This window comes from Crocodylus siamensis, chromosome 1, assembly GCF_052110815.1.
Source record: "Crocodylus siamensis isolate JL-2025a chromosome 1, ASM5211081v1, whole genome shotgun sequence".
NCBI lineage: Eukaryota > Metazoa > Chordata > Crocodylia > Crocodylidae > Crocodylus > Crocodylus siamensis.
Genome location: NC_143395.1, coordinates 141,541,896 through 141,568,482, shown reverse-complemented (window position 1 = coordinate 141,568,482; position 26,587 = coordinate 141,541,896). Strand labels below are relative to the sequence as shown.

The 26,587-nt window shown below is 42.3% G+C and overlaps 1 protein-coding gene across 3 annotated transcripts in view; it reads left to right on the top strand.

Moving 5' to 3' along the window:
- The first annotated feature begins 7,781 nt into the window (after positions 1 to 7,781).
- Positions 7,782 to 26,587, top strand: part of LYST (lysosomal trafficking regulator) — a 124,150-nt gene continuing 105,344 nt past the window's right edge. For all 3 annotated transcript variants that reach the window (XM_090044584.1, XM_090044594.1, XM_090044574.1), the window contains exon 1: positions 7,782 to 7,903. The gene's annotated coding sequence lies outside the window, so the exon portion shown is untranslated. The remainder of the gene's footprint in view (positions 7,904 to 26,587) is intronic.

The window sequence follows — 26,587 nt, the reverse complement described above, 5'->3', positions numbered from 1 at the left end:
TAATCCCTAGTAATATGGTCATGTTTCTACTTTTTGTAAGCCTTTTTTGAGTTTCAGCTCATTGAAGATTTACTGTTTAGTTTGGGTCTCACCCTGCACTCTCTGTCCTCTGCATCAGGATAGCCTACTTGTGCACCATTAATACAGTCCCTTTAAGGTAAAACCAGCTGTCTTGGTCTCCTTTTCCTTTTAGCCTTGTGTCCCATGAGATCCTGCTGACCATAAGTTTGTTAAAGTTTGCTTTTCTTGAAGTCTGGTATATTAATTCTACTGCTCTCCTGCCTAATTTCCTTCACTCCTTTAGGATTTTATACTCTTGCATTTTATGGTCATTGTCACCCAAGTTGCATTTCACCTTCATAGTCTCATTTGTTCCTCCCTATACATGAGCAGCAGATCAAGACTGCTTTGATTTACTTCACCCACTGTACCAAAAGGTTATCCTCAACACATTAAAAAAAATTGGGCTGGTTGTGTACTGCTGTGTTACTCTCCCAAAAGATAATCACTGTAGTTAAACTGCCCCATGAGCACCAGGTTAGCTAATTCAAGATGAAACCCATAGTGATGACAAGGTGGTTTGTAGTTTCACAGATTAATAGGCTGAACTGAAGATTATAGGAGAAACTAATCTTTACTCTGACCTACTCATGTGAACACTACAACCTACCTTGTTTTCAATAAGACTAACTCAGTGAATTCAGATTAATGAAACAACCTTTTGGTCAGAAGATAGGGCAGAGTGGCACCTTATAGACTAACTTATTCAAAGAGGCATGTGCTTTCATAAGTTACAGCCTACTTTGTCAAATGTTATGAATGGACTTGCAGAGAGCAGGGTACTAAGTAGAAAGGAATTAAGTCATTTAAATTAAAAGGTTAGGGAAAGGAGTGGCCACTGCTGAGAGGTAAAGGGGGTGTCTTCTGCGTAACTTTAGACTTACATAGCTAATGACCTTTCTCTTACCTTTTTAGTAACAAGGACAAAGCCTTAATTCTACTTACAGCCACATGACAATATGTAAGCAATGGTACCAGGCTGTGAAATTAAAAGCCATAAAATGTCAGTTAAAGGAGGGGATGTAATATATACACTCTTGCACCAACATGTTGCTTGTTTTTCTAGCTGTACTCATCTCTTCAGGTCCTTTGGTATGTGACAGCTACTAGGTTAATCCTTTCCTATAGAAGAAAAAGTATACTAGCTTTAAAAAATGCTTTAAACCAGGCTACTTCAATCATTCAAGTTCTCCGTGTAGACACGTGGAAGATAATTTACTCCTTGCTTCAGTGTACCAAATTCAGCTAATCTGCTTTTAAGTGAGTATTGAAAGAAATGTTCATTTATTTGAGGAGGGATCAAGTTACACTGGTGTAACTAGGCTATTTGATTTTAAACTCAATTTAGTTAAGTCAGTTTAGCCTTTCTCAAATATACAGGACCTTGGACTAGTTCAGGATTAAGAAAGTAAGCTGTAGCCTTGTGCTCCATGCAGGTCATAAATAGAGTCACTAAGAATTCAATGAAATTGAGAATCAAACCATACTGTGTCTGAGCAAGCAATAAGGTGGTAAATTACTCTAAGGGCAAAATCCTCACAGGACACCACATGGACCTTGGCACCTCTCTGAATTTGCATCTTTAAATACCATTTCATACCACTTCAATTCATTTAAATTCACTTCAGAATTCAGACAACTGTAACATTTTCTCCTTTTTCCGCTCTCTGTTCTTTTTAGGCTGATATAGTCAACAAGTGACAACATGTGGACCAATATTTGAAATACTGCCAGTCCTGTTTTGTTTGTCCCTGAATCTGTTCAATAACACAGCTACACCCACATAAGTCTATATGTGTATGTAGTCACAGACTGTTTATCCTTCTGATGCATTCATTTTATCATTATCATCATCTAAGCAAACACATTTGTTCTCTTAATCAGATAATTCATTCATTCCCCATGTACAAAACTATTTTAGTATTTCTCTCACTCTCACATTTTGTTACTGTGAGGGGAGAGGGGGAGAGAACAGAACAGAATTAATCATTCCTTATTACAAGCAAAGCTTTATTCTATTCTTTTAGAATGGCTGCTACTTCAAGCTCAACAAAAAGTTGCAATGCTAAGATCCTGAATTACCTGAATCATCCTTTTTCTGCTCTCATTTATACATATCAAGATCAAAGGTCCTTCCAGTTCTGTTGGCCCATGGATCTCATACTGGCAAAGTACACCAGCTTCTGTAGCTGAATGCACACAAGGCTAGCATCACATCCAGGTGCTTTAGACTTCTTTGCTGTTCACATGCGCGGTTACCCTTAACTGGGTTGACTAAGAATGGCTTTTGGTACAAGTCTGAGACAAGACTCAGAACTCATGCCCCTAGAGCAGTGGTTGTCAACTGGGGGCACACGTACCCCTAGGGGTACTTAAAAAGGTTGTAGGGGCTACAGAGGAGCTTCCACTGCTGCATGCACCCAGGCAGAGGCCCAGAGAACATGTGCCCCCCCCCCCCCCCAATCTGTGCACAGGGAGGAGGTGGCTACCAATGCACACTGGGCTTTGCATACTGCTGCAGCTGCCCTGGGAGTTGTGGAGTGCCACATGCCTGCCACCGCCAGACTGCACTGTGCACCCTGCCCACACGGCAGTGGGATGCACATGGAATAGCACTGCTCCTAAGGCAGCTGCAGTGGTGCGTTAAGGCCAGCACACAGCAGCAGCTGTCTCTGCTCCACACACAGATTGAGGGGGCATGTGCCCCTGAGGCCTATGCTGGGGTGTGTGCAGTGGTGGGAGCCCACACCACTGCACGCGTGCACACATTCAGCCCCCACAAATAATTTTAATATAAAGGGGTACGTGAGCTGAAACTTCGAGAAAGAAGGGGTGCACTTGTCAAAAATGTTGAAAACCCCTACCCTAGATCTTAGCAAGACACTTCATCTGCTCTGCCACTACCTCCACATTTATGTGCATATAACCAACACTATTTACTATTGTTTTTGTTATATCATGGAACTAGGGGTCAAATATCCCAAAGCACTTACAAACCTAAGGCTCATTTTCAAAAATGGCTTAGGCACTGAGGACAAGATTCAGAAAAGGGCATCTCAAGATGGCATCTCAGCACTGTGCACTGGGCCCTGGAGAGAGAAAGAGAGCAAGTAAGTGTGACTCTGGTCTGGAAGAAGGAAGTCAAGTTCTTGTATTCCTGAATATTTCAATATTATCCAGAGGTGTAATTAGTAAGGTTTGCACCCTAGGCTAGTGTCCCCCCTTTTTGGGACATTCTTCTTTCTTTGCACTGTTTCTCTGTAGTACCCAAGCTGCCTGCTACCATCACAGTCCTCCCTGCTCTGTGCTCTGCTCTTTTGCTTTCACTCCCTTCCACTCCACCCTCCAGCCACTGTTGCCCCTTACTGTCATTGCTGATTCCCACCACTGCCTGCCACAGTGGGCAGACTCAGCAGTGAGTGAGGCATTGGCTGCAGTAAGGGAGCAAGAGAAAGAGAACAATAAGGGCTGGGGCAGCAGTAGTTCAGGGGCAGAGGAATACATGGATCATGTGGAAAAAAGGCATTCCTGTTGCTACTGGTTACCCAAGGAAGCAAATTTGGCAGCAAGAGAAGTGGTAGGCAAGAAGGGTTGGTGTGTCAGGAAGAGAAGGGGACTCTGCCATGGTGCCAATCTTACTAGCTATGCCTCTGAACTCAAGGGACTGATAGGTGGCAGCAGGCAGAGGGGATTTGTGGGCTCCTCCTCTTGGTTGGCACTGGAGGTGGTGCCCTAATCACCCACTGCTAGATACACTCTGGATATTATGTATTTAGCGATACGTAGACTGGAAGCCAGGTCTCCTCCTCCTGGATGTGTAATAATTAGGCTGTGGAGCCACTTTTTTTCTCACTCTATCTTTCTGACTCACTGATTGTTTAATCAGGCCATACAAAGTGGAGAACTTCAATAGATGGTACTGAGAAATTCTTCTCCACCCCTAATAGCCTATAGATTGGTGGGTAGTAGGCTTTCCTGGAAGGTAAGAGGTGTGGGTTCTGATCCCATCAGACACAGAGGGGAATTAAAGCCAGGTCTCCCATATTGTGGGTCAGTGACCTAATCACAATAAGTCAGGGTTGGGGGGTGGGAATTATGACTATCACCACTGGGTGTTTTGTACTCAGTACAGCTCATTAGGAATATTCACAGCATCTCCATGATTGGCCCTATCAGGCAAGATAGATGAAAGAAGTTTCAGCATGTCAGGGTGTACATGTGAGGGGAGTCCAGTTACCTGGCATTGTCAAGACTGAGGTGTTTTGGGGCATGGCTAGGGCCTTGCCCAGACAAGTGCAGATGTGTGGTATATGGCACCACAGACACATCTGTGGCACCACATACTGCATGCTCAGTTTTTCTCTGCACTGTAAGCAGTGCTGAGTTTTTTTTGACCCCTTGATATCCAGAGGTCAAAAAACCCACAGGAAAAAAAAGTGGAGTGGCACACGTGGCAGCAGTGTGTGCCACCTAAAGCCAGAGGCTGGTCAACCAAAGCTGCACTCCACTGCTCCCCAGACTCCACACAGCAGAAGTGATGCAGATGCAGGCCCCAAAACCCCAGGTGAAGCTGCCGGGGCTAGACCAGTGGTGGCTCCAGCCTCCCCTAACCCACCTGGGGTAGCTTGCTGTGCACCAGAGCGGGCATGCTATAGGCATTACTCAGGGACAACTAGTGGCTGCACAAGGTGCGCAGCCACTAGTTGTCCCCAAGGAACCAAGCATCCATGCATGTCTGGACGCGGCCTAAGTGTCTAGGGGAATTTTAATGTCAGAAACTTAGGTGCCTACTGATTTTTGGAGCCCCAGGCCCTCTGGGGTTTAGAGGCAGCTGAACCTATGTTTGGAGGACCTAAAAGTGGCAACAGAAGTTAAGAACCTAGGTAGTTCTGAAATATTTCACAAAATATCTCTCTTCAACTTCCAGTGTTTAAATGCCTTAAAAATCTGGCCCAGATTGTTTAAGTCACTGTTTTAAGGGACTTAAGATCCTGTTGATTTTGGAAATGTTACTCCCAGTTCCATGTGTCCTCTTCAAGTCAATGGGGTTACAGAAGTATAAAGAAGAAATGAATTGGCTCAATGTATTATCAACCAAATCTGGAGGGTTGGAAAGGAAGAAATCAATCAAGCAAACTGGAAATGAGGAAACAGCTGTCCTTAGAATTGGATACCTAAAGTCAATCTCTAAGAAGACTTCCTCAAATGACTGCAATCTGGATATAGGGCAGGCCTGGGAGCCCTTGAACTGGAGAACACTAACTCAGGTCAAAAGTCCCACTGAGGCTGTATGGGTGAGTAACCACCAGTGTGAGTAGGGGCTCACAGCTGACAATACGTTTCTAGTTATCTGATCTTTGGAGTGTAGTTTTAATTCAGACAGACAAGAACACAACACTACTCCTTTGGGTTTTGAAAAGAAATTAAAGCATTTAACTTCATGTCATCATCCCTTCATTATCTGTTTAGATGCGTTTCAATTTAAGTTAAAAGTAGACTTTCCTTTTTAAATATAATTCTTAGTACCAGCTAACTTTAAAAAGTCAATCAACCATTTGCCATTGGTGTCTGGAAAGCATTCACTAAAGAGCATGATGCCCTAAGATATCAATTTCTGAAGAATTAGAATTGTCAGTCCAAAATTGCTTCAATCTCTACGGTTGCAAAGATAACGTTCTACATTTTATGAACCAAATATAAACTGATAGTGTGTTCCTTAGTCTACAGAAAACTCCAGTCCCTTTGCTGCTGCTCAGGCTTTGCCTTGAAGCCAGGTGGTAAAAGTAGCAAGACTCTCCTCAGTTTCGTTGTTGCTGGTAGAAACTTGAGGCAGCAGTATAATTGTCTAGCATCAAATTGGTGCAGTCACTGCACAGCAGCATGGAGGTTCAGAGTGGTACACTTCTTACTTTTGTTGAGAGTTAATAAGGTTGCAGCCTGAAAGACAGCTGTTTCTGGTGTAGCCTTCCATTACCTTTCTTTTCATCATTAATAGTTTCCTATGTCCCCAAAATAAAGCAACTACCAAACCCCTAAAAGTGAGGCAACTTTTAGCAAAATTTTCTTTGATAGTGGGGATCACTGATAGTGTGCTTCTTCCTTGCCAGTTGAGGGAGTGCTTCTTTAGCCATGTCCTTATTATCACATCCTTATTATTGGACAGCCAACTAACTATTCAAGGGCTTACTCCTTTTTTGGCTGATTTTGCAATGCTAGATGATCCCGTCCCTCTCAAGCCTTGCTTTCATCCAAGAATCTCAAAGGCATTTTATAAAGGTGCATTTTACACAGTTAAGTATCACTAGCCTTGTTTTACAGAAATGGAAACAGAGGTAGCAAATTACTTGCCATCAGTAGTGCAATCAAGTATAGACCTCAACTTGGGTATAAAACCCAGTAGGACAGTCAGGTATAGAACCCACATTCTCAATTTCTGTTGTAAACACTACAGATATCTGCTCTCTGGAGGTAATTAATTCCAGTTCCAGCCAGGTTCATGTGTTTGTCTTCTAAACAACACTTTAAAAGCTGTGGTGCTGCTTTGTTTGCTAAGACATTCAGTTTCTTGTGATGCTTTTCCCTTGTCCTGGAGCAGCCTTTTCTTCCCCTTCCTCTGCAGCATGGTCTTTCCAGTCCAGTCATGGGTGCTACATGCAGGTTTTCAGTGCACTGAGATGAAAACAGCATTACAAGATAATAATTGTCAAGTATCAATCCTGTTTTCCACCTGTCCCCAAAAAGGAAGCAAATAATATATTTCATAGAGAGGTTGGACTGGAAGGGACCTCCAGAAGGCATCTAGTCCAACCTCCTGCCTCAGGCAGGTTCACCCCTATCCAAACCATCCTATGTATAATGATTTGGCACCCTGCTATCATCTAAACTCTACAGAAGGCCAGGGTGGATACCAAGAGTCAAACTCCAGTGGGGCTGTTCTGTGTGGCACATGCATCCTTAATTTGTGACCTGTACCAGGGCTCCTGTGTAGCCCACATGATTCAGTTGTCTCATGTGTGCTGTGCCACTGCTGGAAACCAGAGCTCCTAGCTCATCCGTCCAGCTGAGGTAGGCCATCATCAGCCCGAGTTGGCTGCCTCTACAGCAGGGCTGTAAGCAACCTCCGGTTTGACACAATGTTGCGGACCTCAGAGGCAGCAGGTTGGGTATTGCTTCAGGAAGCAAAGCACTTCTGGCAGCTGCCCTGGCCCGAGAGGTTAATTTGAAGGGTCACTGCCCTTGGAAAGACTTTTATTCCAGGGCACGCAGCTTGCGTGTGCTTAGCAGCTGAGGCACCCGCCTCCTCACAGCAGCCCAAACTCTCCAAGTGCCAGGGAAGGGCTGCCGTGGACTCTGCCCTGGCAGGGCAGGGCTGCTATGGCCAAAAGGCGTCCGTTGCAGCTGTGTGTGCCAGGCTGCTCAAGACGCCTCTTGGCCATGGCAGCCCTGCCCCTGCCTCTGCCCGCGGGGACTTGCAGTGTGACAGGCAGCCCTGCCCTGAGCGCGCGCACCCGTTGCCAAGGCAACGCCGCCCTTCCTGGGCTGGGGGCGGAGGGGGGCCGAGACACTGGCTGGCTGACTGAAGGCACGGAGGGGGCGAGGCCTACGAAGCCCCGCCCCTTCAGAAATCCCTCCTCCTCCCCAGGGCAACAGGCAAGCGCCCATTGGCGCGCGGAGTTGTCGTAGCTGCTGATGTCAGCGGCTGGGCGCCGGGCACCGGCCTGCGCGGGGGGCGGGCTCCGCGTTTCCCGGGTGACCGGGGCTCGGAGGGGCGCGGGTGGCGGGCCGGCGCCAGGCGCTGTCAGAGGGAGGCGGAGCGGAGCGGCGGGACCCGCGGCGGCGCCGGGTGAGGGCCCAGCACTGCGGGGGTGGTGTGCGTGTGTCCATCAGCTTGGGGCGCGGGGCAGGGGGACTGGAGCTTCTCTGTGGCAGAAGCAGAAGGAGCCGGAGGGTGTCAGGTCTGTGTGGTGCCCAGGTAGAGGATGTAGGCAGACAAGGGTCTTTGGGTTAATTGTGATATCTTTTATGTAATAGACCAACCGAAATCATTGGAAACACTTCTTTGCAAGGTTTCCGGCACAAACGGCCTTCGTCAGGCTTAGCGAGTGTCTGCAGGTGTTTTGTGGCTCGTGCAGAGTTTAGGGCATGGTTGGTGCTGCTTCAGGCAGGGGTCTGGCTGGCTTTTGGGTAGCGTAAGAGTGCTGTGGTAGAGCAGGACAAGAAGCAATGGGCTCCGGTTGCAGCAAAGGAAGTTTAGGCTGTAATTAGGACAACTTTCTTTCTGGGAGGGTGGGGGAGCACTGCAATGGGTTACCTAGAGAGGTGGTGGAATCTGCATCTTTGGAGGCTTTTAAGTCTCGGCTGGACAAAGCCTGGCTGGGATGAGATGGTTGGGGATTGTCCTGTTTGGAGCAGGGGGTTGGACTAGGTGACCCCCCTGAAGTCCCTTCCAACCCTCATTTTTTAGCCTTTTTCCCACGAACCCCTGAAGTGGCAAATAGACCAACCTTAATTTCCTGTGATTCTATGAATGGTTCAGAATTTACTGAGGGGCAAATTCCCCTTTGTTACCTGTGGCAGGTGTGGGTGTGAGGCCTGTGTTGTCGGGGTTGATGGTAGGCTTGTGTAGAGTTTAGATGATGGATTGTATAAGATGGTTTGGATAGGCCTGATCCTACCTGAGGCAGAGGTTGGACTCGATGCCTCTGGAAGTCCCATCCCTTCAAGCCCAATGACTTTTTAGGTTGATGTCTTTTATCAAACCAACTGTATAGTTGAGGTGGAATTAGGTAAGCTTTTGAATGAAAGACATTCTTTGTGAGGGCTGATCAGAACAAGCCAAACACAGCATTATTTATTTATTTATTTATTTATTTAAGGAATCAGGAAAAAAGTTTTAAAGAGCAATTTGGAGAAGGGTAGCATGGTTTTATGTATGTGTATGAGGAATTTCTCTCAAGGGTGAATATACCTTTGTGTTTTCCTCAAGGACTTTTTCTGGAAATTGAAGTGGCTAATGAGCTTCATGAATTGATGCTGCAAGGTGATGACTTCTCCATAGCAATTGAGAGAGAATGATAGGAGGGGGTGTAAGATGAGTGGCCTTCAAAGTGAAAGGAAGCAATGGGAAGAATCCAGAAGAAGGGCAGGTAAGGTCAAGAGTGATGATGAGCTAAGATAGTGATCTTTGCAACAGCATACTGAATGGATTTCAGCTGAACCAGATTGGGGTCAGAGAGAAGGTTATCTATAGTAATCAAGATGTGGTGATGAGAGCTTGGTCAAGAAATTTAGCTGTGCAGATTCCAGAGGCTGTTTCTTAAATCCTTGGTAGGAATAATCTGGATGAGACCTTGAGAGAAATCATAACTGAAATTGACACCTGGGTGCTAGGTTTCAGTGTCCAACATAATGGCAGAGTAGTCCACAGTCCTCAAGAAAATAGGTAGTGACAGGTTTGGTGTGATGGTAAGAGCTTGGTTTTAGCCCTGTTGAGCTCAAGTTGATGGTAGAAATAGTGAGACAGACAGGTAAAGATTTTAGTTTTGACAGAAGTAGACGAACCTTGACTTGAGAGGCACCTCTAAATCATTGGCATAGAAGTGGTGTTTGAACACGCATTCACAGAGGACATTATCCAGAGATAAAGTAGAGTGTAGATGTAAGATTTTCATGCAGAATGTGAACACAAATCTAATGAGGATTTTAATTCAGATTCATTTACTCTTCAACCGCAAGTGTCATAAATAGCGCAAGGGAAAATGTGTTGCTTTTACTTGTCCCAGCTTAGTGAATATTTCTTCTGAGTATCACTTTGGAAGTTGGCATCTTTTGTGATAGTGTAACTCTTTCTCCTCCCATTTTCCTTTTTGTGTAAAATCTTGGATGTAGATCTTTGCATATCCAATACAAATGTCTACTGAGGCTGTAATAACAAAACTGATGTTAAAACCTATTAAACCTCAGGAGTTGTATCCTGATTCATATAAGTCTAAGGAACAATCTTTTATTTAAAATCTGGAAAGGTTTGCTGTTGAAAGAAATTGTAGTCAGTGTGTGGATTTTCAGTTTGAAGTATTTCGGTTTAACAAATCGTCTTAAATTAACAATACTGCTTTTTATCTTCTCTCTCTCTCTCTTCCCTCTTCTCAGTAATCTATACATTTAACACAGGGCATGTTAAGAATTCAATGATAGATATGTCAACTGTGGAAATGAAAAACTAAAAATCAACCAATGATTTTATTTTTAGTGTCAATTCTTTTCCTAAGAATTCAGTATACTATTTAAATACACACAGTTCCACATTTGTACTGTTGTTATAAATCTATGTTTGCTCTAGAATAATGTAAGTAAATATGAAATGCAAACAAAGATATGTTAGCGTAGTATGTTTGAGTATCATGTTTCAACAAGCAGTGAAATAGTTGCATCAGTAGTTCTCTGTGCAGTGTTTTGGATGTCTTGTGTTCTAATCATTTTGTTGTTGTCAAATAAGGTGACATGGCATGTAGTGAAATTTTAGAGTGCAAAAGTAAATGCCTGCTTTCTGAAGCTGCTAAGATGTTTATGTGATCTATTGGGGATAGTTTTTTTGGTCTTTGGGAATAAATTAAGACTGTTCACTTGACAGACCTTCGTACCACACCTTTACTTCAAATCTTTTCCTGGTTAAAGAAAACTGGTAATTCTAGGTGCTGTGCTAATGGAGGGAAGGGCTTCTGGGTTTTTTTAGGGGTTTTCTTTGTTTGAAATATTTTTATAGCGCTTGCTTAAGAAGGTATCACTTGATATTGACAACTTGGTTAACTGTTGTCCTCTCTTGCAGTTTTTCTGGTTAATATTATTGGGGGAGTGAGGGGGTGGGATAAAGACTCTCCCCCACAACTGGAAGCCTTGAGTTTCCTGGGCTTCTGTCAGCCTTTCTGACCAGTGGATGGTACAGTGTGACAGTTGCTTAGACAGTCTAGTGGTGGATAAGGATTGGAAGATCTTCAGATAAGATCAGGTATTTGGAGTGACTTTCACCATTGAGAGACCTGTCTGGTACTTCTGATCAAAGATGTTGTTGAATTGCTGCTGGATGTTGAGTGCTGTTCTGCCATTGCTCAGTGTAATCTTAGGATAGTGCTGGGCAATTTCTGTTTTACCTCAAAAGAGCTGCTAAATAGAGCTCTCCAAGGTGCCACGTTGACTTCTGTGTCAGGACATGAGAAATGTTAGCCATTGAGCATAAGATCTAGTGCCTTTTAATATGTTAAGGGCACTCAATTTTACTTTTCCCCTGAGTTGTATAGTGCAGCTCCTTTTCAAATCTCTGGTTGAGACTGGTGCATGAAAAGAGCATGCTGGCAGAGATTCCACTTGATTAAAATAATCCTGTTGACGGGGCTTACAGCCAAAAGATTTTGCAGGACACATCATCTTGCTGAGAGCATTTTTCAGGCATTTGGTACTGTGGTTTATGAGCTGAGAATTTGACTAGATTTGTGTTTATATTTGGCTCAGGTTTAGTATGAACTATGATAGGGGATTTTTTGTGTGTCAGTCTAGGAGGATGCAGGCATGGTTCTTGCTTCTGCTGATTTGTGCTTGGTCCACTGCATTGTGCTGTACTTGAGAATAAATGTTAAATTGAAGAAAAGGGGTTTGGTGCCCAAAATGAATAGGGAATGTATTTCCTCATGTGCCCTCATGATGTGTTCTGTGGTCTGCAGTGGCATTCAGTGGCTTTTCTGTGTAGAGTTTAGCTTGCTGCTAATGACCTACAAAACAGCAAAGCCATGTCTGCTTTCTGGCAGTGGGCATAGGCTCTGCAACAAGGCTGTATAGTTGTGTCCCATATGCTCAGAGCCTTACCTCCTTGTCAGACTGCCTCTAGTTCTTTACCATGGTAATAAGATCGGCAAAGGCCCTGAAGCTCATGCTTCCTTGGTATATAATGGAAAGCTGCTGACAAACAAATATTAGAGAGCTTTAGAATTTTCTTCTTTCTTTGGTCCAAAGTAGCTTGATTTTTATGAACTTTGCAACATGCTCTGCAAATAACTTTCACCATTGAATTTTTCCCACCCCTACCACCTTCTTTTGGTTTAAGTAGATTACTGGCAAATACAGTAGAGACTTAGCTTTTGGCTGTATCTTTCTCCTCTTCCATTTCTTGGTCCAGGAGTGTATCTCATTTGAGCTTGGTCACTTCACATTGCAACAAAATATGGACCAGTTTGTGTTGTGCGGAGCCATCGAGGGGATGCTTTGTAAGGTAGCAAATGGATAGCCAGTCCTAAATGTATAACCCCATGGAGGGCATTGCAGGGAAGGGAGTTCTGTTTCTGGTGATATTAGTAATTTTATTACTGACAAGTGTTTTATGCTCAACCCCTGGAAGGGCCACACACTGTCGCACTTTCACCTTTTATATTATTTTTAATATTTTTATATGGAAGGTTTAAAAATTCAAAAGTCTCTATCTCTCAATTAAGTGTCTAGATCCAGAATAGGATTTTATTTAGATGGGTTGGTTTGTTGGTTTGTTTTTAAGTTCAAAAGTACTTTGTTTCCAAGGGACTTGTTGTCACAGCTAGAATGAGCATGCTAGGAAAATCTAGGATGGGTAAACAGCTAAGAACAAGGGTTGGGGTTTTTGGCAGCCCGCGCTAAGTAAAGTTTAGTTAGCCCATCTTTGAGTAGGGACATAGAATCAATGAGTTGGAAGGGACCTAGACAGATCATCTAGTCTGACCCCCTGCCATGGGCAGGAAGGAGCACTGGGGGTGGCAGGGGTCATAAGACCCCAGCCGGGTGCCTATCCAGTCTCCTCTTGATCTCCAGGGAAGGTGAGAACACCACCTCTCTGGGAAGCCTATTCCAGGCTCTGGCCACCCTTACCGTGAAGTAGATCTTCCTAATATCTAACCTAAACCTATCCTCCCTCAGCTTGTGGCCATTGTTTCTGGTGACTCCAAGGGGGGCCCTGGTGAACAGACTTTTCCCGAGTCCCTGCTGGTGGCCCTTGATAAAGTTGTAGACAGCCACAAGATCCCCCCGCAGTCTCCTCTTGCGGAGACTGAAGAGATTCAGGTCCCTCAGCCTCTCCTCATAGGGCTGGCCATGGAGGCCCTGAACCATACGAGTGGCCCTCCCCTGGACCCTCTCCAGGTTCTCCACGACCTTCTTGAAGTGCGGCACCCAGAACTGGACGCAGTACTCCAGCTGTGGCCTGACCAGCACCGCATAGAGTGGGAGCAAGACATATCTGTCTTAAAACAATTTCTAAATAATTAAAAGGAAATATGGAAGCATAAACATTACATTATGTCTTCTCTACCTCAGAGACTACTGGATAACACATTTCCTCTTTTTTTAAATTTGCATTTAATTTGGTGCATGTCTACTATGTTACTTTTGTCTAGAAGGGAATAAATCTTAACATAATTTTGTTGACATCTGACTTATGTTTCAGGGTGGCAATAAGGGGATGAATGTGTTCTGGTTCTTAATAAGATTCAGGGTGGGGAGCAATCTTGACTTCTGCAGCAGCAGTGACAACAACAAAAGTTGGGCACTTGCCAATAGGCAGGTGATCCAAACAAAATAGAATTCAGTGCCCAGGCTCCTCTCTCTCTCACATTGGCAGCCACCACCTCTCTCTTCCCCCACTGGAGGGGAGTCCCACGGTGCACTTAAGTCACAAGCACCTGGTCCTCTACGCAAAAAGTTTGAGCTCCACTACCTTATGGCATACCACACGTAAAAGCAGAAGAGGCTTGGATATTGCCAACGTCCTGCCACTGCAGTGGCAAGGAAGCAGTGAATATATACCCAAAATTTCCAGGAAAAGGACTTTGATTGTTTTGGGGTTTTTTTGCCTCTTCTATATGATAGAATAACATTGCATCTTGTAAGGGGAAAAATTTCTTCCTGGCCCCAAATTTGGTGATTTTATAGGACCCTGATTAGAAGAGCAAGACCCTCTAGCCTGGAATAGCTGGGTTTCTGGTAGGAAAAATAATTATTTCAAAACATTGTACCTATATTAATTACTTACCATATTTTTCCCAAATGCAAAATGACCCTGGCTTTAAGACAACTCCCCAATCATTAGATTCTATACATGGAAAATTTATAAACTTAAATCTCAGAATTGGAGGATTATCTTAAATTAATCTCTACCATGACTGTAGCAGGGAGGGAGAGCAATGGTAGGGGGGCAGGCAGTAGGGTAGGTGTTATGGGGACCAGTGGGAGACAAGCAGTAGGGGTGCACATGGAAGCAAGTAGGTGGTAAGGGGTGCAGGCAGGTTGACCCCTCCCTACTTGCCTCCCTTGTGCCTGGAGTTGGCAGTGCTTTATACAGGGTCAGGCTGGGGCTGTGCTTCAGGCCCCAGGCTGGAGTAAGGACAGAGCCTGCCATTGTTGGAATAAGGGTCAGGGGAGAGGGACAGGGGCAGAGGCTGCAGATTGGGATGGAGATGGGGGGGCTGGTGCTGAGGCTGCAGGAAGGAGAGGCAGGGAGTGCAGAGGCAGCAGTGGAGAAGGGGTAGGCTACAACATCTGTGGGGTGGGGGTTTTTTTTAGTTTTTATGGGGGGAGGGGTTTCCCATGTTAAATGTGGGAGCTGAGACCTCATCTTTGAATTGAGTAAATACAGTTATAACTTGCGTACTAAAAATCCCTAACACGATATTTTGTTTCAGTGAAGCTAGAATACAGATCATGGGGTAAAAAAGTTGCACATAGTTTTATTAACTAGGAAAAATGCCTGGATATCAATAAAAAAAAAAAATCAAATTGAAGCACAAAGGAGAAATAGCACTTCTTAATTGTTATTTTTGTAACTGGACTTCCAGTTACAAAAAACTTCTGAAAAGTAGCATGTGAAATAAAAGCAAATGTTACCAGACAATCTAACCAAAAAACTAGATCTGAGACAGAATAGATATCCTGCTAATGCTCCAGGTAAGGGTTTTTCTGCATGGATGGGACTAGTCAGAGACAATACAGGTTGTTATAACATGACTTTTCTTTTCAGTGAATATTGATGTGGTCAGGGTCTTCTGTTTTAGCGCAGAACAAATTAAGATGAAATTGAATGCTTATCTGAGGGTGTGGCAAAATTAGTTTGTCTTTTGGTCCTCTCCAGTTTAACAAGTCGCTGTTAAACACTTTCACATCCTCTTCCAAGCGTATGCTTCTGTGCATTAGGATAAAAGTCTTCAATCTTTTTCAGTTGTGTAAGGCACTTTACTTTTTTTCTGTTCTAATTTGGGCCCATGTGGGAAATAACAAGAACTTACGCCTTCCCATTTCTAAACCTTTTCTACCACAAGTATCTCTTTGTCGCTCAGTTTTCTTTTTAAAGGTACCTTTTTTTTTGTCAGCCACTTGTGTATATATCCTGTTTAGAAAACACTTGTTCTGACCAAACTTGCACACCCCTTTTCTCTGGAACATTTGCCAGTAGTTGCAAGCTTTTGTACCAACTGTCCCCCACTGAAGTTGTCCTCTGATACTTTTAAAGTCATATCTTGCCATTTGCCCTCATTGGCTATGTTCACATAAGTGGAAGACGAGGTAGATTTTCATATTACTAACATGAATCACTATACCTGTGAGTTAACGCAGTCATCCTCTCACTGTGATATCCTGTGGCTAGAAGTTAAGCAAAGAAATACTCGGATCTCTGTGAGCGCTCCGGTTTTAATGTGGTACTAAAGGTAATTTTCTTCTCATTTTGCATTTGTTAAGAGGTTCTGGTTCTCCTTCTATGGCCTGGAATAAAATAGTTAATCTTCATATTAACTGAGCTATACATATTGTTGTTTGACCTCTAAATCTTATTTAGTACATCATTAAGACTGCTCAGTAGTAATTACCACTTTCATGATCAATAGGTCTGAGAACACATGCTTTCCTCTTCTCTGAACAGGACAGAAGGCTTCTTGTTATGGTTGGCCACTAAGTTAACTATTCTGAAGCAGCATAGCAACTAATTGAAGTGATATCATTATAGCATTCCCTTAAATTATATTTTTGCAGTAGTATTTATAATAGTTATGTTTGTGTCCAGAAGTAGCTGGGCATTTCAAAGAAGACATAAAAAGCTAAGGACTGTACCCAGTAGAGTTTACAATCTAGCTTTCAAATGTCACATGACTGAAGGGGAAGACATTAGAAAGTGAACACGACCAGTTGCCACTGGTGTGACTGAGCTTTCAACGTGGCTGATCATCTAACACAAGGAAGCATGAGCATGTATCGCAACAGTACAGTCATGTGGGTTTATTCACATTATGTGCACATGATGTTCTTGTAAACTATCTGAAACAATGTTTTATTCAGTCTCTGTGTTTGTTTGAGTTGCAGGTCAGTTAAAGAACAGTATGTCTTTGAATCATAGTTGCATTTACCTGTTTGAGCATTTTGAGGAAACTTTGTAAATGGTTGTTTTTCATGGGAAGAACATATGAAAATCTATTTTGTAGTTCAGAATAAGATGGATTCTGTCTTTCAAAATTTGTTAACTAGACATTCTGGAGAAAGTTTTATGTCCATTTGGTTAAGCACAGATGTAGAAGTATGCAGAGAAACTACATTTAGAAAATTAGAAGTGTTATGCACAAGTTACTATTTGTCCTCTTTACAAGTATAGATACTGCATAGTCCAAGGAGCAGACAGTTTGTGAAAAGATAACCTTTTACACAAACTTCCTATAATGTGTGATGAGATTTTAAAAAAAAAAAAAATGTTTTCTTCTGATGCCTTCCATTTTCGAGAGAGAAGATAGAGAAACTTCAGATCTGTTGTGCTATATGGCGTATGACTTGAATTTTTGTATAGCGCATAGCAGCATCTCTAGATACAACTCAGGTCTGTCAAAGAGGATTGTAGCCGTGCTAAAGGAACCTTTTCCATATTCTGTTGGAGCCACGTTGTTGCAGCCTTAAGCTTCCTGTCAGTGAACATTCCCTGAAACTGAAGGTCTGAGCCTATTTTTTCAAATCCAAGGCACTATTCAGCTGTTGGCAGGTATGAATTATAACTTCTTAAAAACTATATCATTGACTGATTAACTTGTAATCATAAGATGAGGCATCAAATTGGATGGAGATGCATAGTTTTCGTCGGATTGCTGATTGCCACGGACTAATCCATTTTGAAAAATATCAAAAGGCTCTTACCCCTAGCTTGAATCTCTACATATAGCAAAAGAGTAGTACAAAGGAGGAACACTTTTTGGCTTTTATTTTTTAAAGGCCAATGAAGCTGCCTCAATCTCCACTCAGACATTATAACAAGTATACCTTGTAAGCGTGTGGTGGGCCAGTAGGGGGCACTCCTGCATTAAGCCACCCACCTCGCTGCGCCTAACCAGCTTCCAGGCTCTGGGTGCCCCGTGTCTGGCTAACCACCTTCCTGGAGCGAACTTGCTAGCCTGGGGGTAACATAAGCTTCCACCACCCTGAGAAGGGACTCTCTCGGCCCTGTGTCCTCAGGGAAACACAGGCCTAATAGTCCTATGGGTACTCAACCCAGTACAGGCATTTGGGGCACTTTCCCAAATCGGGCCAAAAAGGAAAGTCTCCCTTAGTCTGCAGACCTAAGGGGCCTCTTAGGCATAATTTAGACCCACCCCTCAATAACTCTCCTACACCGGTCACAAAGGAGAACTTTATTGATTACAGGGGTAGGGTGAAAATAGGGTACAAGACAGAGCAATATCATAGAAATCCCATAGAGCAAAACAGTCTGGCTGAGGTAGCCTTTTGATCACGCATCTGAGTTGCTGCCAGCTATGGATCTAACCAGATCTCAAGTAGCTTACTCACAAGAATCATCCAGAGGCTGTTGGAGATTCCCTCTGGAGGCAGGCCGTTCCTAGCTCATGAGTTACGGGGGAGAGAGCCAGTTTCAGAAGGTCAAGCTCCTCCCTAAGTCTGAGTCCCCCGCATGGCTGCTGCCCCATCCTCCTGGGCAGTCTTAACTTATATAGCCCCTGTGACCTCATTTACCTGGTCCAATGGAGGCCAGCACCTGTTGGCTGTCGGCCAACCAATTTGAAATACAAAACTAGTTGCCGGGCAGACTCTAGCCCACCAGGTAAAAGCCCCTCACCCAGGTAGCTGATACCAGTCACATAGGCAGAGGGAGCAGGTTTCCCCCCCTCCCTCAGGAATGTGTCCATCTTAGGTTACCTAAAGAGATGGGGTAAAGGTGTGCCTCCTCTGCTGGGCCCATCCTAATCAAATTGTCCCTGAGCAGAGATTTTGGGGAGAAACAAAGGTGGCTTCCTGCCACAAGCTGCACCTTTAGAAGTGACAGTATTCTTGCTGTGGTTTAGCTTTGCTGAATGTGAAGTAGTATCATTTTGTAATGGTGAAATTTCCAGTCTGGGGTTCCTGGGTGTGCTAAACCAGTTCTTTTCCTCATACAGCATTCAAGAAAACTAGGTTTTACCAGCCAGCGATGACTCATTTTCATGTGCATTCATATTTTTCCTCTTTAATCGTTACTGCTTTTATTTTGAAATTTGAGTCCAGGTATAGTTGCACAGTACTGTACCAGATTATTTTTCATAATGTTAATTTAAATGATCTTGGATGCCTGTTGCAACTGCAGTATCCTTCTCCTCTGACTGTATGCGCATCCACTGTATGGTATTTGGTTGTTTTCCTGTTTGTTACAAGGACTGATCTACACAGAACTTTGGATCTAAGTTGAAAAGTTTTTCTTTTTATGCTTTAAGAACTGCTGGTTGATTTGTGAATGTTTGTACTATAGAAAACTGTATGACATCTTTGAACTTGAGAGTAACTTGTATGTTTATTAAAACTACAAAAAGTGGGAGCTATTCATAGACATACGTTTGCCTGGGCTGTCTAGACTGACCTATAAATTCAGTTCCTGTTGTGCTCATTCTGCTGTCTCTTCAGAGCTGGATTTGTAATCAGTCTGGTGCAATAAGACGCCTGGACAGTTGGTTTGTTTTTTTGTTTGTTTATTTTTGGGGGGGGGGTTGTTTTGTGTTTTAGTACAATGATTCTCCTTAAGAAAACAGCTGGTCACTCTTAATGAAAGTAAGTACATAATGAGCTGTAGGAAACTAATTTTCATGCACTGTATAAGCCTGACCACAGGGCTGCTTGCTTATTTTAGGCAGCTTATTAACACACACAGTTTTGTCAGGCCAGAGTCTTTTATCTAGTTCTGGTATCTTTCACACCAAACAAAGTATGGTAAACTTGTGTTGTTTGCTATAGTTCACTCTTTCCAAGTTAAAATTTTATACCATATCTTACTAACAGTTGTTTTGCAGCAAGCACTGAAGTTTAAATTTGATTATTGTATTAGAATGAACCCTTTTGGCAATAGGCTTCTGTAACATGATATAGTATGATTGTCAGAGAGAGTTTTGTTTCTGTTTTTTGTCTGCTGTTTCAAAGAGGGGCAGCTTTAGTTCTCTTTAATTTATGGTGGCTCTACATGGATGGTATCTAGAAGTCCTGTCTGAGATTCGCATTCCATCTTTTTAGGCCCTGTACTTAGACTGTTGATTCTGAACTATATTAAGTAAGATGGACATATTCATATGTTTTATAGATAAAGAACGAAGCACAAAGCAAGCAACTTGTCCAGTTTGATTTTTAGATATTGGTGCCCGAGCCAAGATTTTTACAGAGGTCATGAGTCCTAGTCCTTGCCTATAAAATTATTCTTGCTTTCTAACAAGCAATCTAAATAATTTTAAAATATCTGTTGCTAGCATGAAAAAAATTTACAAATGGCTAGGCAGTTGAATTTGATTTTTTTTTTTTTAATTATTATTCTTTTGAAGTAACTATTACGCCTGCCTAAATGTTACTTAACTATTTTGGACTTTGGTGATCTTAGTAGTTCAGTGAAACTTTTACCTTGATATGTGCAGATTTTAAGCACTTGCACATCTACACTTGTTCTTATGCATGTACTGAAAAAAATCTTATATAATTGGAGGGGTGAGTCTTTTTAAGAAGGATCCATGTGCTGTACAAAATAGCACACATCCCTGTGTGCATTTCGGTACTAATATGCATCTTGAATTGCAGAATAAATGTTTTGGTGTATGGGACGTAAAATGCTTGTTGTGTGAGTTCCTGTGTCAGCAGAGCGCAGTGTATTCTAGTCTATGTAGGTCTTCATGTTATCATCTGTTTACTCTGGTTAGGAGGGGTTTTGTTTTTTAGCATAGGTTTTTCCCCAAAGTCAAAATATGGCTATACAGTATCAACACGGATGGTACCAGACCTTCAGACGATACAGTACTTTTACAACTCAGTGCTTGCTTAGATTTATTCTTGTCTCTCTCAGTCCTTAGAGAGCAAAGGTAGATGGAGTTTTTAATGCATCTCAGGATTGTTGTAGTCCAGATTCTGATGACAGGCCTTTTCCTTGAGCTCCTTTCAAGGATGTTGTGGGGTGTCATACAGTGTAAGCACTGTTAGTTGTACAAATATGATTCACAAGGTAAATACAGAGATTTCAAAGAGGAATCCTTAACACCAAAGACTGCTTATAGTTGTGAAAAAAAAAACGCCAGCGCCCTGGCTTGCCCAACATCTGTATAGATCGTGCACTTCAGCAGGGCTTTTTGGTGCTTTTATCTAAGAGCTGATTGAATCTATTAGATACCTATATCAATTTAATTCTGTGTTAGATAAAAGCCCTGCTGAAACACCCAATCTGCACAGATGCTGGGCGAGCTGGGTCAGACAGAGGCATTTCCTCTTCTGGTAAAGCACTGTTTTCGTTTTTGTGGGGTTTTTTCACGTCTGTAAGCTGCCAACACCATTTTTGACTTGTTGTCTTCTGAGTACTTTGCAACAGAAGAATTACTCTATTGTATCTCTTTAGTCAAAAAACAATAGAAAACTTAGAGCTGCCATTTTCCCAGCAGTGCCTTGAGTCTTTCAAGAGGTGCCTCTACTTTAATGCAGTGGTTCTCAATTTCTTTAATCTGTAATAAGGAGGACATCTTTGGCCTGAAGTCTTTCTGTGTAAATCATCGCATTATAAACTTGCCCTAAAATTAGCTAAGAACTTGATGTCTTTTGTTGCTTTTAATATTGATTTAATTTGTTCATTTTACTCTGGTTCTGTATTTTATCAATTACTAGATATTTTAAAATGCTGTTTTTGTTTATTAATTTTAATATTTAGGATATTGAAGCAAACGTAGCTGTTTTTCTTTCCTGCAGATTTCACTGCAGTTTGCAGTTAGTTTAGGTTAGGCGCAACACTGCTCAGGAACACATGGAGTATTAGCACTTCAAGTTGCTCTCTTGTTTTTCAGGATCTAAGGTTTTATTTAAAGAATCTCTAGGTTTTATAGATATAATCTCTAGATATTTGAGATTAACTGGCATGGTGATGTCTGAAAACAATTAGTTTCATAAGAACTGGGCCCTACACCATATATTTCAGTAGGTGTTGAGTCTTGATGCCCAATTATATAATAATTGCACTTTATTGAAGTATTATGATCTTCCCTCTCCCTTTTACATGAGAGATGTTAAGAGTGGCAGCTCACTAAACCTGCAGTAAGTGGGCTTGAGAGAATACAAGGATTTTACTGCCAGTGAAGAAGCTGACCGGGCCCCTGCATGCTTTTGGATTTTGGTGCTTTTGGTGCTGAGCCTTGTGAACTGAGAGCATGATTATATTTTACTCAGGTGCTCAATCTACAGGTGTCTAGTGAAGTATTTTGATCTTTGTCAGTAACATTACGCGTGTTTGTGAGTAACACAAGACACCATAAAATGATGGAAGTGTCAGTTTAAACTCTGGTATTTTTATTTAAAATACCTTGCGTTATAGAACCATTATTTATTGCAACTTAAGCAAAGCCCAATCAAGTTATTAATGTTGGTTATTTAGAAGGTGCATGTGTGGATAATAGTGGGGTAAGCACCTGGGCACAGAAATCTTTTTGATAGAATAAGTCAACATTGAAAAACTAAAAGCTCCTTTTCAAAAGTGAGTTGCATTGTCTATGTCTCCCTGCAAAGTGACATTATGGTCTGTAGCCTAATTGGTTGTCCCTTGTTCCTAGCATCTAGTTTGGGCCCTATTCTCCAGGCTTCACCTTCATTTTCCTAGTGCCGTCTTCTCAATTGCAGGTGTTTTGACAATTACTAAATATTTCTGTTTCACTGGACGCTTATGTGTAAGAGTTCTTTCCTGCTCCAGGGTCTCCTACCAGGACCCATCTACTCCCTGTAGCTCTGTCTCCCTTTTTAATCTAGGGATTTTATGCCAGAGTCCCCCTGTTCCTGGCAGTTCCTTATCGCCAGATGAGAATTCTTGACTTCTATAATCCTCTGGCCCTAGATGACAAGTTTCAGTTCCAAAATAATGGATCTTTTCTAGTTGAGCTGAGTCTGGTTACCTTCAAAGACCATTCTGAATAAAGGTGGCTTCACTTGGTTTTGTACCAAGAATATGAAGAGCTAAAAAATATCTGAGTTAAACATGATTGCTATTCTCATGCCTTTAAACATTATACGATTACACTATCAAATCTAATTTCACTACTTTTTGGAAGATGTGACATCTAAAGGTACAAAAAATTGGTTTATCAAAACACAGAAAAATTATCATCGCTGGAGAGGTATTTCATTACTAGTATAAATCTTTGCACAACCCTCTTGTCCAACACAATCCATCTTGTCCATGTTTCCTTTATGTGCTATGGAAGTTTTGAGTGATGGAAGGCTAAGTTCTGACATTAGTGAAGTATGTGCTGTAAAAATGTAATGCAAGAATGGGTGCAGCAGGTTTTTCTTAACTGCATCAGCTGGACAGCAAAAACTAGATAAAGGAGAATGGCTGCAAGCAGTAGAACAAGATATGGTGTACAGATAGCTTTCATGTTCCATATATGAGTACAGTTGTTGCCTCTTGCAAAAACTTTCTGCTTCTTAAAGCATGTAAAAAGTTAAATTCTCTTCCTAGTTTCAGAGTCATCATTTTGTAACTTTTTCATCCAAATGACATAAACTTCTTTGAAATTTATTTAAAAAAAAAAAGTTTTGAGCTCTTACGAAGTGATAGGAGATGGGAGGGAAAACCTATTAGGTAAAGGGAATTGACTTGGCTGTGCAACTTTAAATTAGATTCCCCACCCCCAGGCTGTTCATTTGAAGGAAGCAAACAGAGATTTTCAAAGGTGAAGATTTTATCTCTTGGGTATATTCAGAAGCCAGATTTTTTAAATGTAAAACCCCCAAATGCCAACAGTTTAACAAATGACCCTCCCCCCAAAAAACCTATACTTTCCAAAACCTTTAATTGACCTAATGCCTTAATAATACATGCCATTGGGGCATGAGGAGCTATAATTCCAGTATGCTCCATTCTCTGCTTTTGTGACTTTATTTAATAACATGTAGGTGCTTCCTGCCTAAAATAATAACCATGCTATGTGGTAAACAGACTCTAAAACCAAATTTTGACATGTAAAACAAATGCTTTATGGAGCGTTAATTTCCATGTCATCTGTGTATCTTAAACATTATGGTGCCTTACAAAACTCTTTTAAACAAAGCAAAATATGCTGTGATACAGGTCATATTTTTTCTTAATCATAGGACCATATTTACTTAAATGCAAGATGAGATGTCCTCATCACCCCTTTCAGTGTGAGGGGAAGGGGAAGCCCCATATGGCAGGGGTTCCCAACCTTTTTATGTTGCACACCAAAAGTGGCCATGGACCCCAGCAGTGACTGGCATACTGCAGGCAGACAGCCAACCCTTTTTTTATCATCGGTATGAAAAAGGGTTGGTTGCCCATCCACAGTATGCCAGTCACTTCCAGTCTGGCAGGCACCCCTTCTTGGCCCAGTACCCTTGCCTCATGGAATTGACTACAAAACAGGGAACAAGTGCTGGTTCCAGCTCTGGTCCTGACCCAGGCCTGGGGTCAAAGCTGCAACTGCTACTTGATCCCTGCTGCCTATGCCACATGTGGGGTCCCATCCCCCTCCTGCCACTGCTTCTGCTCTGCACCACTTCTTGCTCACCATCTACCTCTGCACTCCTCCTGATATTACCTCTTACCTTCACTTGGGCCTCTAGTCCCTGACTAGCCCAGAAGCAGCAGTGGCCATGATAGCAGCCCCAGCGTTGGCTCTGGCTCCAGCCCAGTCCTGCGGTTGGAACTGCCACTGCTCCCAGCTGGGTGTAGTCTGGCACCAGAATGTACTCTGTGTCCTGGGCTGGAGCTGGAGCTGGCACCATGTTGGAGGTTACATGGCAGTGAAGGTGGAGTGTAGGCAGCAGGGTGGGGAAAAAAGCAGGAAGCAGTCAGTGTGGGGGGCAGGGACAAGTGGAGGAGCAGGTGGAAGAGGGGTAGGTGCAAGGAGCACAGGCACTGGGGGAGGTGCAGTGGTAGGACGAACAAGTTGGTGGGGGGGCGGGGTCAGCAAGGGTAGGGGTCAGGCTGCCTATTCCCCTGGGCTGCTTGCTTTCCTGAATGCAACTGCTTTGCCTGCTGCAGTGTGGTGGGGACCAGGCAATTTAAGACAGCCCTCCAATAATTAGAGTCTCTATATGGAAAATGATAACATTTCTAAATTTTCTGTGTATAATATCTAATTATTGGGTGGTCATCTTAAATTCAAAGTTGTCTGGGATTCAGGTAAATACGGTAGTTTGCTTTCCTCAGTTTAAGAGGAAGTTTCATATCTGTGAAGGAGATAATATCATTGTGCCACAATCTGCAACAGGAAGAAAGAGACAAGCGATCTACAACATGAAGTATATTTGGGTTAGCAAATTTTAATCTTATATGATGTATGCTAACACTACAGTGTCACTGGGGTAAACTACTGGGATAAACTGGTAACTATTTGTCTTAAATACTTTGATTCTCTCTTTCAAGGGTTTTTTTGTGATACGCAGTTGGTCCAATAAAAGATAGTTGCAAGAGAAGTCTGACAAGTTTTTGAATAAACTGTTCTCTCATACATTGCCTGGACTGTCATGGCTACAGCACCACTCCAACCTAAACTGCCAAGCTAAGAAAAAAAGAGGAAAGAGTTTTTACAGAAGACTACTTGGCTACTATTTCTCTGTTCTCACTGTTGTTTAAGATGGGGTTTTCCCTTGCAGCTTAGTTTTTATTTTAAATGTTATATTGTAGTGTATGTGAGTCTAATGTGTTCCAGGAAAAAGGTAAAACTAGTGAGGAGGAAGTAAGCACTTGTCTAAATACATCTAACAGCATAGAAACTTGTAAACGTGAGGAACACCTAAGGAAAAAATGTGAAGACTAAATAAACACTTTAAAATGGATCCTCCCTAAACATCTGCCTCCACATAAATTTGTGAGGAAGTAAGACTTGCACAGGATTATGCAGTTTGAATTGGCAGTGTCAAAGTATAGTGACAGATGGCTTTGTACCAATAGCTTTGCATTGCTATGACTACAGTGCTAGAGGCTGCAAAGAACTTTATAATGCATATCATCTGTGTTTTAAGGAATTGACAACATTTGACAATGCGATGAAATACAGGAAACTTGAAGATTTGAAGTTTTCAAGGAAGGGTTTGTGCATTTTGTTGCTTTCTGTGACAGACCACTACTACACTATAAATAAAACCCAAGTTGCCCATCCTGTTCAGTTGGCATGAAAGAATGGTTGTGAATTTTTAGTCTTTTTTTAAGACCAAATCCTGATTCCAGAGAGGAGTACTTAGTTTAAGACCTTTGGAACTGCCTGTTTTTTTTCTTTCTCCTTCTTTTTTTTTTTTCTCCTTCTTTTACTCCAGAATATTTTTGTTTAAGGGAGATACAAAATTGGTTAAATGTTTTGACTTAGTTGACATTCTTTAAAATTTGTAACTAGTGGTATGTGGTGCTACACTATAACCCAACAAACGATGCTCATAATGTTCAAGACTTGCATTGTTCATTGTTCCTGTGTGATGTTCCTCAAAGTGAGTTACTATTTCAAGTACTAATAGGGGTTGCAAAGGGAGTTGCCCAAGCATAGCAGGCATGGGGCATATCAGAAGTATGTTGAGTGTGAAGCCTTTGTGGAGATATTTTAGCACAACTGGAAGTTTGATTTATTTTTTTTATTTTTAAGTAGATTTGGGATCTGGGGCCATTATCATGTTTGTACTTTTCCCATTAGTCAATACCACGGTTATCTTTATTTTCTCGTGTCTCATTCAAATTCACCACTGGGTGCAGTGAGGGAGCTCATTGATTAAGGTTACAATAGTGTTCAAAGTCTGAGTGCAACCAGCCAGGGAGCAGTGATGACCTGCAACAAGAAGACTTGACAGGATTGCCAGATGCGAGTGACATCTGGGAGTGCAGAGCTTGTGCTTCAGCAGGGTCCTTGGGCTCTTTTTGCAAGTTTTTTCTTACAACTGTCTTAGTTGCTCTGTGAGCAAGTTTGATCCCTTTCCCCAGCCACGTTTGTGCTGTCTTCACAGAGAAAAGGCTGTATTTTTATACTTCTACTTTATGCTTGTCTATGAA